This window comes from Salvelinus namaycush, unplaced genomic scaffold (assembly GCF_016432855.1).
Source record: "Salvelinus namaycush isolate Seneca unplaced genomic scaffold, SaNama_1.0 Scaffold1356, whole genome shotgun sequence".
NCBI lineage: Eukaryota > Metazoa > Chordata > Actinopteri > Salmoniformes > Salmonidae > Salvelinus > Salvelinus namaycush.
This window is the reverse complement of record NW_024058071.1, coordinates 42,501-56,521: the sequence shown is the minus strand read 5'-3', so window position 1 is coordinate 56,521 and position 14,021 is coordinate 42,501. Positions and strand designations below refer to the sequence as shown.

At 47.0% G+C, this 14,021-nt stretch overlaps 1 long non-coding RNA gene across 1 annotated transcript in view; it reads right to left on the bottom strand.

Annotated features, from left to right (window-relative positions):
* Positions 1 to 5,477: 5,477 nt before the first annotated feature.
* LOC120036491 overlaps positions 5,478 to 14,021 on the bottom strand; it is a 17,307-nt gene continuing 8,763 nt past the window's right edge. The window contains exons 2-3 of the long non-coding RNA XR_005474513.1: positions 13,025 to 13,147; positions 5,478 to 5,521 (exon numbers count right to left, since the gene is read on the bottom strand). This is a non-coding gene — a long non-coding RNA (uncharacterized LOC120036491). The remainder of the gene's footprint in view (positions 5,522 to 13,024; positions 13,148 to 14,021) is intronic.

Below are 14,021 nucleotides of genomic sequence, written 5' to 3'. Positions count from 1 at the left end.
AGATGGCACCTGGGTATAACCAATGAGGAGATGGCACGTGGGTATAACCAATGAGGAGATGGCACGTGGGTATAACCAATGAGGAGATGGCACGTGGGTATAACCAATGAGGAGATGGCACCTGGGTATAACCAATGAGGAGATGGCACATGGGTATAACCAATGAGGAGATGGCACCTGGGTATAACCAATGAGGAGATGGCACCTGGGTATAACCAATGAGGAGATGGCATGTGGGTATAACCAATGAGGAGATGGCACCTGGGTATAACCAATGAGGAGATGGCACGTGGGTATAACCAATGAGGAGACGGCACGTGGGTATAACCAATGAGGAGACGGCACGTGGGTATAACCAATGAGGAGATGGGAGAGGCAAGACTTACATCGTGTTCGGCGTCACAAATAGAATCAACTTCTATTTTAGCGCCTGGCTACTCAGGCGCTCGTTGGCGCGCGCGAGCGGCGTGGGTGCAATGATTGAATAACACGTATGTGTACGTTTTATTTTGCAACGCTCGCGCACGCAGCACTTCCCGGTTTGGGTAGCGCGAGAAAGCGGTTGCCTGGTTACCTTACTAGGGCTGGACGGTACACCGTATTATACAATATACCGGTATTGATGCAAGGACCGGTTTGGGTTTTTACTTTACCTTCTATAACGGTATGTTTGGTTTGTTAAATGTTATACGTCATTTCGTTTGTATAGTTTACACGCTACTTGAGTTGACACTCTCACCAAGCCCCGCCCCCTGTCACACAAGGAGCGCCATTGGTCAACGCAGCAGATGCAACAATATGTTGATGACAACAATGGCGCTTTCCACTTTGCTTCTTAATATCAATCCAGAAGCGTTCTATAATTAATCATTAATTAATAAATTAAAATTATAATTACACTATTAGTTTGTGTATCTTATTGTCTGTTAGTTTGTATTTTCTTAGCAAGTTGCTCAAATAAAATCTTGTTAGCAGCTAATACTGATCGCTATTTAGCTGGCTAGCTAGCTAAAGAAATGTATTGAGTCAGAACAAACGTAGCTAGCTAATACAGCTTGATACCAGTGCTGGTGCCTAAATCAGCATGTTGTTTGTTAGCAGCTAATACTGATCGCTATTTAGCTGGCTAGCTAGCTAAAGACATTGAGTCAGAACAAACGTAGCTAGCTAATACAGCTTGATACCAGTGCTGGTGCCTAAATCAGCATGTTGTTTGTTAGCAGCTAATACTGATCGCTATTTAGCTGGCTAGCTAGCTAAAGACATGTATTGAGTCAGAACAAACGTAGCTAGCTAATACAGCTTGATACCAGTGCTGGTGCCTAAATCAGCATGTTGTTTGTTAGCAGCTAATACTGATCGCTATTTAGCTGGCTAGCTAGCTAAAGAAATGTATTGAGTCAGAACAAACGTAGCTAGCTAATACAGCTTGATACCAGTGCTGGTGCCTAAATCAGCATGTTGTTTGTGCAACGGTATCTTCCCGAGAGGAATAGGCGAAGCATGAATATGTTAGCGACATGAAGTAAGAGAAAACATTTTAATGTAGCCCGAGATTATAGGGTCCCAGTCCCCTGGGAAAAACTGCCCAAAACATTGGTTCCTACTCATTCACAACGCCTCCATACAGATCCTAGTAGTACTCTACTGAATAATTATTTAAACGCCTCCAGGCTTTTTGCCCACGATTAAATTCTAACTATAGAATTAGAAAATTAATTAGATATAATTCCATAATTCCACCCAAGTGTTTTGATCTGAATCGCAAGTGAAATCAAAAGGGTTATATTTTTTATTAAAAATAAGGCCTATATTTTTTGGGCCCTACGTGGCAGTGTGGAAATAATCTCAAATGAGATCAACTTTTGATTGACCGGTATAAAACATTCAAAATGGAGAAAGACGTATTGAAATCACTTATAATGTACGTGTTGCCACTCTAGTTTCAAGCACTATTCATAAAACAATTTTCAAACTTTTATTATATTTAAAAAAACATAAAATACTGTAAAATATTGTCTTACCGTTAAAACATTGAAAAATATTGATATGATATGACATTTTGGCCATATCGTCCAGCCCTATACCTTACCTTTACCCATGATTCACAGCAGAGCTACGCATCACAGGGTACCACAGGTATGACTAGATAAGATCTGGTTATATATATATACACTGAACAAAAATATAAACACAACATGCAACAATTTCTAAGATTTTACTGAGTTACAGTTCATAGAAGGACATCAGTCAATTTAAATAAATTCATTAGGCTCTAATCTCTGGATTTCACATGACTGGGAATACAGATATGCATCTGTTGGTCACAGATACCTTTAAAAAAAGAACTGGGACATTTTCAGCTTCCAGGAATTGAGTACAGATCCTTGCTGTGTATTATCATGGTGAAACATGAGGTGATGGCGGCGGATGAATGGCACGACAACGGGCCTCAGGATCTCGTTACTGTATCTCTGTGCATTCAAATTGCCATCGATAAAATGTCGTTGCGTTCGTTGTCCGTAGCTTATGCCTGCCCCATACCATAACCCCACCGCCACCATTGGGCACAACACTGACATCAGCAAACCGCTCGCCCACACGACGCCATTACACGTGATCCGCGGTTGTGAGGCCGGTTGGAGGTAGTACCAAATTCTCTAAAACGACATTGGAGGCGGCTTATGGTAAAGAAATGAACATTCAATTCTGTGGCAAGAGCTCTGGTGGACATTCCTGCAGTCAGCATGCCAATTGCACACTCCCTCAAAATTTCAGACATCTGTGGCTTTGTGTTGTGTGACAGAACTGCACATTTTAGAGTGTCCTTTTATTGTCCCCAGCACAAGGTGCACCTGTGTAATGATCATGCTGTTTAATCAGATTCTTGATATGCCACACCTATCAGGTGGATGGATTATCTTGGCAAAGAAGAAATGTTCATTAACAGGGATGTAAACAAAAATGTGCACAAAATTTGAGAGAAATAAGCTTTTTGTGTGTATGGAACATTTCTGGGATCTTTTATTTCAGCTCATGAAACACTTTACATGTTGCGTTCATATTTTAGTTCTGTCACGCCCTGATCTGTTTCACCTGTTCCTGTGATTGTCTCCACCCCCTCCAGGTGTCGTTTATTTTCCCCAGTGTATTTATCCCTGTGTTTCCTGTCTCTCTGTGCCAGTGTATTTATCCCTGTGTTTCCTGTGTCTCTGTACCAGTGTATTTATCCCTGTGTTTCCTGTCTCTCTGTACCAGTGTATTTATCCCTGTGTTTCCTGTCTCTCTGTACCAGTGTATTTATCCCTGTGTTTCATGTGTCTCTGTACCAGTGTATTTATCCCTGTGTTTCCTGTCTCTCTGTACCAGTGTATTTATCCCTGTGTTTCCTATCTCTCTGTCCCAGTGTATTTATCCCTGTGTTTCCTGTCTCTCTGTGCCAGTGTATTTATCCCTGTGTTTCCTGTCTCTCTGTACCAGTGTATTTATCCCTGTGTTTCCTGTCTCTCTGTACCAGTGTATTTATCCCTGTGTTTCCTGTCTCTCTGTACCAGTGTATTTATCCCTGTGTTTCCTGTCTCTCTGTGCCAGTGTATTTATCCCTGTGTTTCCTGTCTCTCTGTACCAGTGTATTTATCCCTGTGTTTCCTGTCTCTCTGTGCCAGTGTATTTATCTCTGTGTTCCCTGTGTCTCTGTACCAGTGTATTTATCCCTGTGTTTCCTGTCTCTCTGTACCAGTGTATTTATCCCTGTGTTTCCTGTCTCTCTGTGCCAGTGTATTTATCCCTGTGTTTCCTGTCTCTCTGTACCAGTGTATTTATCCCTGTGTTTCCTGTCTCTCTGTACCAGTGTATTTATCCCTGTGTTTCCTGTCTCTCTGTGCCAGTTCATCTTGTATGTTTAGTCAAGTCAACCAATGTGTTTTTCCCATTACTTCTTTTCTATTCTCTTTTTGCTAGTCCTCCCTAGTTTTGACCCCTGCCTGACTCTGGACTACTTTCCTGCCTGCCTGATCATCCTGCCTGCCCTGACCTTGAATCTGCCTGCCCTGACCTTCAATCTGCCTGCCCTGACCTTGAATCTGCCTGCCCTGACCTTCAATCTGCCTGCCCTGACCTTCAATCTGCCTGCCCTGACCTTCAATCTGCCTGCCCTGACCTTCAATCTGCCTGCCCTGACCTTCAATCTGCCTGCCCTGACCTTCAATCTGCCTGCCCTGACCTTCAATCTGCCTGCCCTGACCTTCAATCTGCCTGCCCTGACCTTCAATCTGCCTGCCCTGACCTTCAATCTGCCTGCCCTGACCTTCAATCTGCCTGCCCTGACCTTGAATCTGCCTGCCCTGACCTTCAATCTGCCTGCCCTGACCTTCAATCTGCCTGCCCTGACCTTCAATCTGCCTGCCCTGACCTTCAACCTGACCTTCAATCTGCCTGCCCTGACCTTCAATCTGCCTGCCCTGACCTTCAATCTGCCTGCCCTGACCTTCAATCTGCCTGCCCTGACCTTCAATCTGCCTGCCCTGACCTTCAATCTGCCTGCCCTGACCTTCAATCTGCCTGCCCTCAACCTGACCTTGAATCTGCCTGCCCTGACCTTCAATCTGCCTGCCCTGACCTTCAATCTGCCTGCCCTGACCTTCAATCTGCCTGCCCTGACCTTGAATCTGCCTGCCCTGACCTTGAATCTGCCTGCCCTGACCTTCAATCTGCCTGCCCTGACCTTCAATCTGCCTGCCCTGACCTTCAATCTGCCTGCCCTGACCTTCAATCTGCCTGCCCTGACCTTCAATCTGCCTGCCCTGACCTTCAACCTGACCTTCAATCTGCCTGCCCTGACCTTCAATCTGCCTGCCCTGACCTTCAATCTGCCTGCCCTGACCTTCAATCTGCCTGCCCTGACCTTCAATCTGCCTGCCCTGACCTTCAATCTGCCTGCCCTGACCTTCAACCTGACCTTCAATCTGCCTGCCCTGACCTTCAATCTGCCTGCCCTGACCTTCAATCTGCCTGCCCTGACCTTCAATCTGCCTGCCCTGACCTTCAATCTGCCTGCCCTGACCTTCAACCTGACCTTCAATCTGCCTGCCCTGACCTTCAATCTGCCTGCCCTGACCTTCAATCCGCCTGCCCTGACCTTCAATCCGCCTGCCCTGACCTTCAATCCGCCTGCCCTGACCTTCAATCCGCCTGCCCTGACCTTCAATCCGCCTGCCCTGACCTTCAATCCGCCTGCCCTGACCTTCAATCCGCCTGCCCTTCGGTACCTATCGGACTCTGAACTGGTTTTGACCTTTTTGCCTGTACACAACCATTCTCTTGCCTAACCTCCTTGTTTGGATTTAATAAACATTGTAAGACTCCAACCATCTGCCTCCTGTGTCTACATCTGGGTCTCGCCTTGTGCCTTGATAGGTTCAGTGTAGAAAAAGAGGGCTGAGAGACGGAGAGCCAAAGAATGACAGGGGATGTCTCACCTGGGGGTGGAGGAGGGGCTGGGGGAGACAGAGGGTGATGCCACCTGAATGAAAACATACATGGGTTTTAGTAGACATATTCTACATACATATAAAAGGTACCTCTAACATTTGAATACAACTACACATTAAAAACGACTGAGGATTTAAAACGCAATAAAATATCCAGGCTTATTTCAGGGGTCAAGAGGAGTCTAGGGTGGTCTAGGGTGGTCTAGGGTGGTCAGGGGTCTAGGGTGGTCAGGGGTCTAGAGTGGTCTAGGGGTATAGAGTGGTCTAGGGGTATATAGTGGTCTAGGGGTATAGAGTGGTCTAGGGGTATAGAGTGGTCTAGGGGTATATAGTGGTCTAGGGGTATAGAGTGGTCTAGGGGTATAGAGTGGTCTAGGGGTATATAGTGGTCTAGGGGTATAGAGTGGTCTAGGGGTATAGGGTGGTCTAGGGGTATAGGGTGGTCTAGGGGTATAGAGTGGTCTAGGGCTATAGGGTGGTCTAGGGGTATAGAGTGGTCTAGGGGTATAGAGTGGTCTAGGGGTATAGAGTGGTCTAGGGGTATAGAGTGGTCTAGGGGTACAGAGTGGTCTAGGGGTATAGAGTGGTCTAGGGGTATAGGGTGGTCTAGGGGTATAGGGTGGTCTAGGGGTATAGAGTGGTCTAGGGGTATAGAGTGGTCTAGGGGTATAGGGTGGTCTAGGGGTATAGAGTGGTCTAGGGGTATAGAGTGGTCTAGGGTGGTCTAGGGGTATAGGGTGGTCTAGGGGTATAGAGTGGTCTAGGGCTATAGGGTGGTCTAGGGGTATAGAGTGGTCTAGGGGTATAGAGTGGTCTAGGGGTATATAGTGGTCTAGGGGTATAGAGTGGTCTAGGGGTATAGAGTGGTCTAGGGGTATAGAGTGGTCTAGGGGTATAGAGTGGTCTAGGGGTATATAGTGGTCTAGGGGTATATAGTGGTCTAGGGGTATAGAGTGGTCTAGGGTTATATAGTGGTCTAGGGGTATAGAGTGGTCTAGGGTGGTCTAGGGGTATATAGTGGTCTAGGGGTCTAGGGTGGTCTAGGGGTCTAGGGGTATATAGTGGTCTAGGGGTATATAGTGGTCTAGGGTGGTCTAGGGGTATATAGTGGTCTAGGGGTATAGAGTGGTCTAGGGTGGTCTAGGGGTATAGAGTGGTCTAGGGGTCTAGGGTGGTCTAGGGGTATAGAGTGGTCTAGGGGTCTAGGGTGGTCTAGGGGTATATAGTGGTCTAGGGGTATAGAGTGGTCTAGGGGTCGTCTAGGGGTATATAGTGGTCTAGGGTGGTCTAGGGGTATAGAGTGGTCTAGGGGTCTAGGGTGGTCTAGGGGTATAGAGTGGTCTAGGGGTATATAGTGGTCTAGGGGTATATAGTGGTCTAGGGTGGTCTAGGGGTATATAGTGGTCTAGGGTGGTCTAGGGGTATAGAGTGGTCTAGGGGTCTAGGGTGGTCTAGGGGTATAGAGTGGTCTAGGGGTATATAGTGGTCTAGGGGTATAGAGTGGTCTAGGGGTATAGAGTGGTCTAGGGGTATAGAGTGGTCTAGGGGTATATAGTGGTCTAGGGGTATAGAGTGGTCTAGGGGTATAGAGTGGTCTAGGGGTATAGAGTGGTCTAGGGGTATAGAGTGGTCTAGGGGTATATAGTGGTCTAGGGGTATAGAGTGGTCTAGGGTGGTCTAGGGGTATATAGTGGTCTAGGGGTCTAGGGTGGTCTAGGGGTCTAGGGGTATATAGTGGTCTAGGGGTATATAGTGGTCTAGGGTGGTCTAGGGGTATATAGTGGTCTAGGGGTATAGAGTGGTCTAGGGTGGTCTAGGGGTATAGAGTGGTCTAGGGGTCTAGGGTGGTCTAGGGGTATAGAGTGGTCTAGGGGTCTAGGGTGGTCTAGGGGTATATAGTGGTCTAGGGGTATAGAGTGGTCTAGGGGTCTAGGGTGGTCTAGGGGTATATAGTGGTCTAGGGTGGTCTAGGGGTATAGAGTGGTCTAGGGGTCTAGGGTGGTCTAGGGGTATAGAGTGGTCTAGGGGTATATAGTGGTCTAGGGGTATATAGTGGTCTAGGGGTATATAGTGGTCTAGGGGTATATAGTGGTCTAGGGTGGTCTAGGGGTATATAGTGGTCTAGGGTGGTCTAGGGGTATAGAGTGGTCTAGGGGTCTAGGGTGGTCTAGGGCTATAGGGTGGTCTAGGGTGGTCTAGGGGTATAGAGTGGTCTAGTGGTATATAGTGGTCTAGGGGTATATAGTGGTCTAGGGGTATATAGTGGTCTAGGGGTATAGAGTGGTCTAGGGGTATAGAGTGGTCTAGGGGTATAGAGTGGTCTAGGGGTATAGAGTGGTCTAGGGGTATATAGTGGTCTAGGGGTATAGAGTGGTCTAGGGGTATATAGTGGTCTAGGGGTCTAGGGTGGTCTAGGGGTATAGAGTGGTCTAGGGGTCTATGGTGGTCTAGGGGTCTAGGGTGGTCTAGGGGTATAGAGTGGTCTAGGGTGGTCTATGTGGTCTAGGGGTCTATGGTGGTCTAGGGTGGTCTAGGGGTATAGAGTGGTCTAGGGGTATAGAGTGGTCTAGGGGTCTATGGTGGTCTAGGGGTCTAGGGTGGTCTAGGGGTATAGGGTGGTCTAGGGGTCTAGGGTGGTCTAGGGGTCTAGGGTGGTCTAGGGGTCTAAAGTGGTCAGGGGTCTAGGGTGGTCTAGGGTGGCCTATGTGACCAAGGGTGGTCAGGGGTTTAGAGTGGTATAGGGTGGTCTAGGGGTATAGGGTGGTCTAGAGGTATAGGGTGGTCTAGGGGTATAGGGTGGTCTAGGGGTATAGGGTGGTCTAGGGGTATAGGGTGGTCTAGGGGTATAGGGTGGTCTAGGGGTATATGGTGGTCTAGGGGTCTAGAGTGGTATAGGGTGGTCTAGGGTGGTCTAGAGGTCTAGAGTGGTCAGGGGTCTAGGGGTATAGAGTGGTCTAGGGTGGTCAGGGGTCTAGGGTGGTCTAGAGTGGCCTAGGGTGGTCTAGGGTGGCCTAGAGTGGTCAGGGGTCTAGGGTGGTCTATGGGTATAGGGTGGTCAGGGGTATAGGGTGGTATATGGTGGTATAGAGTGGTCTAGGGGTATAGGGTGGTCTATGGGTATAGGGTGGTCTATGGGTATAGGGTGGTATAGGGGTACAGGGTGGTCTAGGGGGTATAGGGTGGTATAGGGGTATAGGGTGGTATAGGGGGGTATAGGGGTATAGGGTGGTATAGGGGTATAGGGTGGTCTAGAGTGGTATAGAGTGGTCTAGGGGTATAGAGTGGTCTAGGGGTCTAGGGTGGTCTAGAGTGGTATAGGGTGGTCTAGGGGTATAGGGTGGTCTAGGGGTATAGGGTGGTATAGGGGTATAGGGTGGTATAGGGGTATAGGGTGTTATAGGGTGGTATAGAGTGGTATAGGGGTATAGGGTGGTATATGGGTATAGGGTGGTATATGGTGGTATAGAGTGGTATAGGGTTATAGGGTGGTATAGGGGTATAGGGTGGTATATGGTGGTATAGAGTGGTCTAGGGGTATAGGGTGGTATAGGGTGTTCTAGAGTGGTATAGGGTGGTCTAGGGGTATAGGGTGGTATAGGGGTATAGGGTGGTCTAGGGGTATAGGGTGTTATAGGGTGGTATAGGGGTATAGGGTGGTATAGGGGTATAGGGTGGTATATGGTGGTATAGGGTGGTATAGGGGTATAGGGTGGTATAGGGGTATAGGGTGATAGGGTGCTATATGGTGGTCTAGGGGTATATGGTGGTATAGGGTGGTATAGGGTGGTATAGGGGTATAAGCCACATATCTACAGTGTCAGTAGGTTCTAATCTGTTCTTCTGTCCTTTAACACAACATCTATCTGTTCTATAAAGTCAGAACAGATCCCCACTGTCTTCCTCTACCTGTTCAATAACGTCAGAACAGATCCCCACTGTCATCCTCCCTCTCTCTGTTCAATAAAGTCAGAACAGATCCCCACTGTCATCCTCCCTCTCTCTGTTCAATAAAGTCAGAACAGATCCCCACTGTCATCCTCCCTCTCTCTGTTCAATAAAGTCAGAACAGATCCCCACTGTCTTCCTACCTCTATCTGTTCAATAAAGTCAGAACAGATCCCTACTGTCATCCTCTCTCTGTTCAATAAAGTCAGAACAGATCCCCACTGTCTTCCTCTCTCTGTTCAATAAAGTCAGAACAGATCCCCACTGTCTTCCTACCTCTATCTGTTCAATAAAGTCAGAACAGATCCCTACTGTCATCCTCTCTCTGTTCAATAACGTCAGAACAGATCCCCACTGTCATCTTCTATCTGTTCAATAACGTCAGAACAGATCCCCACTGTCATCCTCTCTCTGTTCAATAAAGTCAGAACAGATCCCCACTGTCATCCTCTCTCTGTTCAATAAAGTCAGAACAGATCCCCACTGTCTTCCTCCCTCTATCTGTTCAATAAAGTCAGAACAGATCCCCACTGTCATCCTCCCTCTCTCTGTTCAATAAAGTCAGAACAGATCCCCACTGTCTTCCTACCTCTATCTGTTCAATAAAGTCAGAACAGATCCCTACTGTCATCCTCTCTCTGTTCAATAAAGTCAGAACAGATCCCCACTGTCTTCCTCTCTCTGTTCAATAAAGTCAGAACAGATCCCCACTGTATTCCTCCCTCTATCTGTTCAATAAAGTCAGAACAGATCCCCACTGTATTCATCCCTCTATCTGTTCAATAACGTCAGAACAGATCCCCACTGTCATCCTCCCTCTCTCTGTTCAATAAAGTCAGAACAGATCCCCACTGTCTTCCTCCCTCTATCTGTTCTATAAAGTCAGAACAGATCCCCACTGTATTCATCCCTCTATCTGTTCAATAACGTCAGAACAGATCCCCACTGTCATCCTCCCTCTCTCTGTTCAATAAAGTCAGAACAGATCCCCACTGTCTTCCTCCCTCTATCTGTTCAATAACGTCAGAACAGATCCCCACTGTCATCCTCTATCTGTTCAATAAAGTCAAAACAGATCCCCACTGTATTCCTCCCTCTATCTGTTCAATAAAGTCAGAACAGATCCCCACTGTCTTCCTCCCTCTATCTGTTCAATAACGTCAGAACAGATCCCCACTGTCATCCTCTATCTGTTCAATAACGTCAGAACAGATCCCCACTGTCATCCTCTATCTGTTCAATAACGTCAGAACAGATCCCCACTGTCATCTTCTATCTGTTCAATAACATCAGAACAGCTCCCCACTGTCATCCTCTCTCTGTTCAATAAAGTCAGAACAGATCCCCACTGTCATCCTCTCTCAGTTCAATAAAGTCAGAACAGATCCCCACTGTCATCCTCTCTCTGTTCAATAAAGTCAGAACAGATCCCCACTGTCATCCTCTCTCTGTTCAATAAAGTCAGAACAGATCCCCACTGTCATCCTCTATCTGTTCAATAACGTCAGAACAGATCCCCACTGTCTTCCTCCCTCTATCTGTTCAATAACGTCAGAACAGATCCCCACTGTCATCCTCTATCTGTTCAATAACGTCAGAACAGATCCCCACTGTCATCTATCTGTTCAATAACGTCAGAACAGATCCCCACTGTCATCCTCTCTCTGTTCAATAAAGTCAGAACAGATCCCCACTGTCATCCTCTCTCTGTTCAATAAAGTCAGAACAGATCCCCACTGTCTTCCTCCCTCTATCTGTTCAATAAAGTCAGAACAGATCCCCACTGTCATCCTCCCTCTCTCTGTTCAATAAAGTCAGAACAGATCCCCACTGTCTTCCTACCTCTATCTGTTCAATAAAGTCAGAACAGATCCCTACTGTCATCCTCTCTCTGTTCAATAAAGTCAGAACAGATCCCCACTGTCTTCCTCTCTCTGTTCAATAAAGTCAGAACAGATCCCCACTGTATTCCTCCCTCTATCTGTTCAATAAAGTCAGAACAGATCCCCACTGTATTCATCCCTCTATCTGTTCAATAACGTCAGAACAGATCCCCACTGTCATCCTCCCTCTCTCTGTTCAATAAAGTCAGAACAGATCCCCACTGTCTTCCTCCCTCTATCTGTTCTATAAAGTCAGAACAGATCCCCACTGTATTCATCCCTCTATCTGTTCAATAACGTCAGAACAGATCCCCACTGTCATCCTCTATCTGTTCAATAAAGTCAAAACAGATCCCCACTGTATTCCTCCCTCTATCTGTTCAATAAAGTCAGAACAGATCCCCACTGTCTTCCTCCCTCTATCTGTTCAATAACGTCAGAACAGATCCCCACTGTCATCCTCTATCTGTTCAATAACGTCAGAACAGATCCCCACTGTCATCCTCTATCTGTTCAATAACGTCAGAACAGATCCCCACTGTCATCTTCTATCTGTTCAATAACATCAGAACAGCTCCCCACTGTCATCCTCTCTCTGTTCAATAAAGTCAGAACAGATCCCCACTGTCATCCTCTCTCAGTTCAATAAAGTCAGAACAGATCCCCACTGTCATCCTCTCTCTGTTCAATAAAGTCAGAACAGATCCCCACTGTCATCCTCTCTCTGTTCAATAAAGTCAGAACAGATCCCCACTGTCATCCTCTATCTGTTCAATAACGTCAGAACAGATCCCCACTGTCATCCTCTCTCTGTTCAATAAAGTCAGAACAGATCCCCACTGTCATCCTCTCTCTGTTCAATAAAGTCAGAACAGATCCCCACTGTCATCCTCTCTCTGTTCAATAAAGTCAGAACAGATCCCCACTGTCTTCCTCCCTCTATCTGTTCAATAAAGTCAGAACAGATCCCCACTGTCATCCTCTCTCTGTTCAATAAAGTCAGAACAGATCCCCACTGTCTTCCTCCCTCTATCTGTTCAATAAAGTCAGAACAGATCCCCACTGTCATCCTCTCTCTGTTCAATAAAGTCAGAACAGATCCCCACTGTCATCCTCCCTCTCTCTGTTCAATAAAGTCAGAACAGATCCCCACTGTCTTCCTACCTCTATCTGTTCAATAAAGTCAGAACAGATCCCTACTGTCATCCTCTCTCTGTTCAATAAAGTCAGAACAGATCCCCACTGTCTTCCTCTCTCTGTTCAATAAAGTCAGAACAGATCCCCACTGTATTCCTCCCTCTATCTGTTCAATAAAGTCAGAACAGATCCCCACTGTATTCATCCCTCTATCTGTTCAATAAAGTCAGAACAGATCCCCACTGTCTTCCTCTCTCTGTTCAATAAAGTCAGAACAGATCCCCACTGTCATCCTCTATCTGTTCAATAAAGTCAGAACATATCTCCACTGTCTTCCTTTCTCTGTTCAATAAAGTCAGAACAGATCCCCACTGTCATCCTCTCTCTGTTCAATAAAGTCAGAACAGATCTCCACTGTCTTCCTCTCTCTGTTCAATAAAGTCAGAACAGATCCCCACTCTCATCCTCTCTCTCTCTGTTCAATAAAGTCAGAAAGATCCCCACTGTCTTCCTCTACCTGTTGAATAAAGTCAGACCAGACCATGAAAACAGCTCTGTCTGATAGAATACCTGCAGGTAGAAGTCCCCGGGTCGGAGGATGCGTGGGTCCAGAGGAGAGAGCTGGATGATCACCTTGTCGTGGAGACACAGAGGCCAGCCCTGGTGACGGAATAACAGGCCACAGTACGGGAACTACAGGACAGAGCGAGAGATGGAGAAGGAGTGAATAAATCATTCCTTTGCTAAAACATCAACTACGGCAACAAGTAGAGTTTGATGAGTGGCGGAGAGAGAGAGAGAGAGAGAGAGAGAGAGAGAGAGAGAGAGAGAGAGAGAGAAGGGGGAAGACATTGAAGTCAATCATTTTACTGATAAAAACGTAAAGTGATTTCCGCTCAGAGGTCGTCTTTCAGCCCGGACAGCCGCACACCGGAAAACAAATCATCCCTCCCTCTCATCCCCCTTTCCCATTCCAGAGCCCCACAATCCTCTCCACTCTAAACGAGGGATTCTGTGATGCTCTCTGATAGCGCTGAGAGACACAGACCCCTGCTCTGTCTGTCTTCCCTCCATCCCCCTCCTCTTCCCTCCATCCTTACCTCCCCCTCCTCCCTCCTTCCCTAAATTCTTCCTTCACTCCCCCTCCTCCCTTCCTCCCCCTGAGTGAGAGACAGAACAGGAGAGGACTGAGCTCCTCACTCTCTCTCACTCTCTCACTCTCTCTTTTCCTTGTTAGAAGTTTTCCTTCTGAGTTACTAATGGAGGTGCTCTCCCTCTGTCTATTGCTCTGAGTCACCTAAACGAGGTGTTTCCACCCATATCTTACTACTCATCCAGGTGGTGAGCCATTCCCTCTCATTACAGCGCTCTCTGGTCTCTCATTCTGTACGGTCTGGTCTTGTCAGGTCATGTCTGTGATACGTAGCTACGTATCCTGTTGGGGTAACCTCTCTCTAGGAAGACTGTAGTCACCGAGAGGAGGAAGACTGTAGTCACCGAGAGGAGGAAGACTGTAGTCACCGAGAGGAGGAAGACTGTAGTCACCGAGAGGAGGAAGACTGTAGTC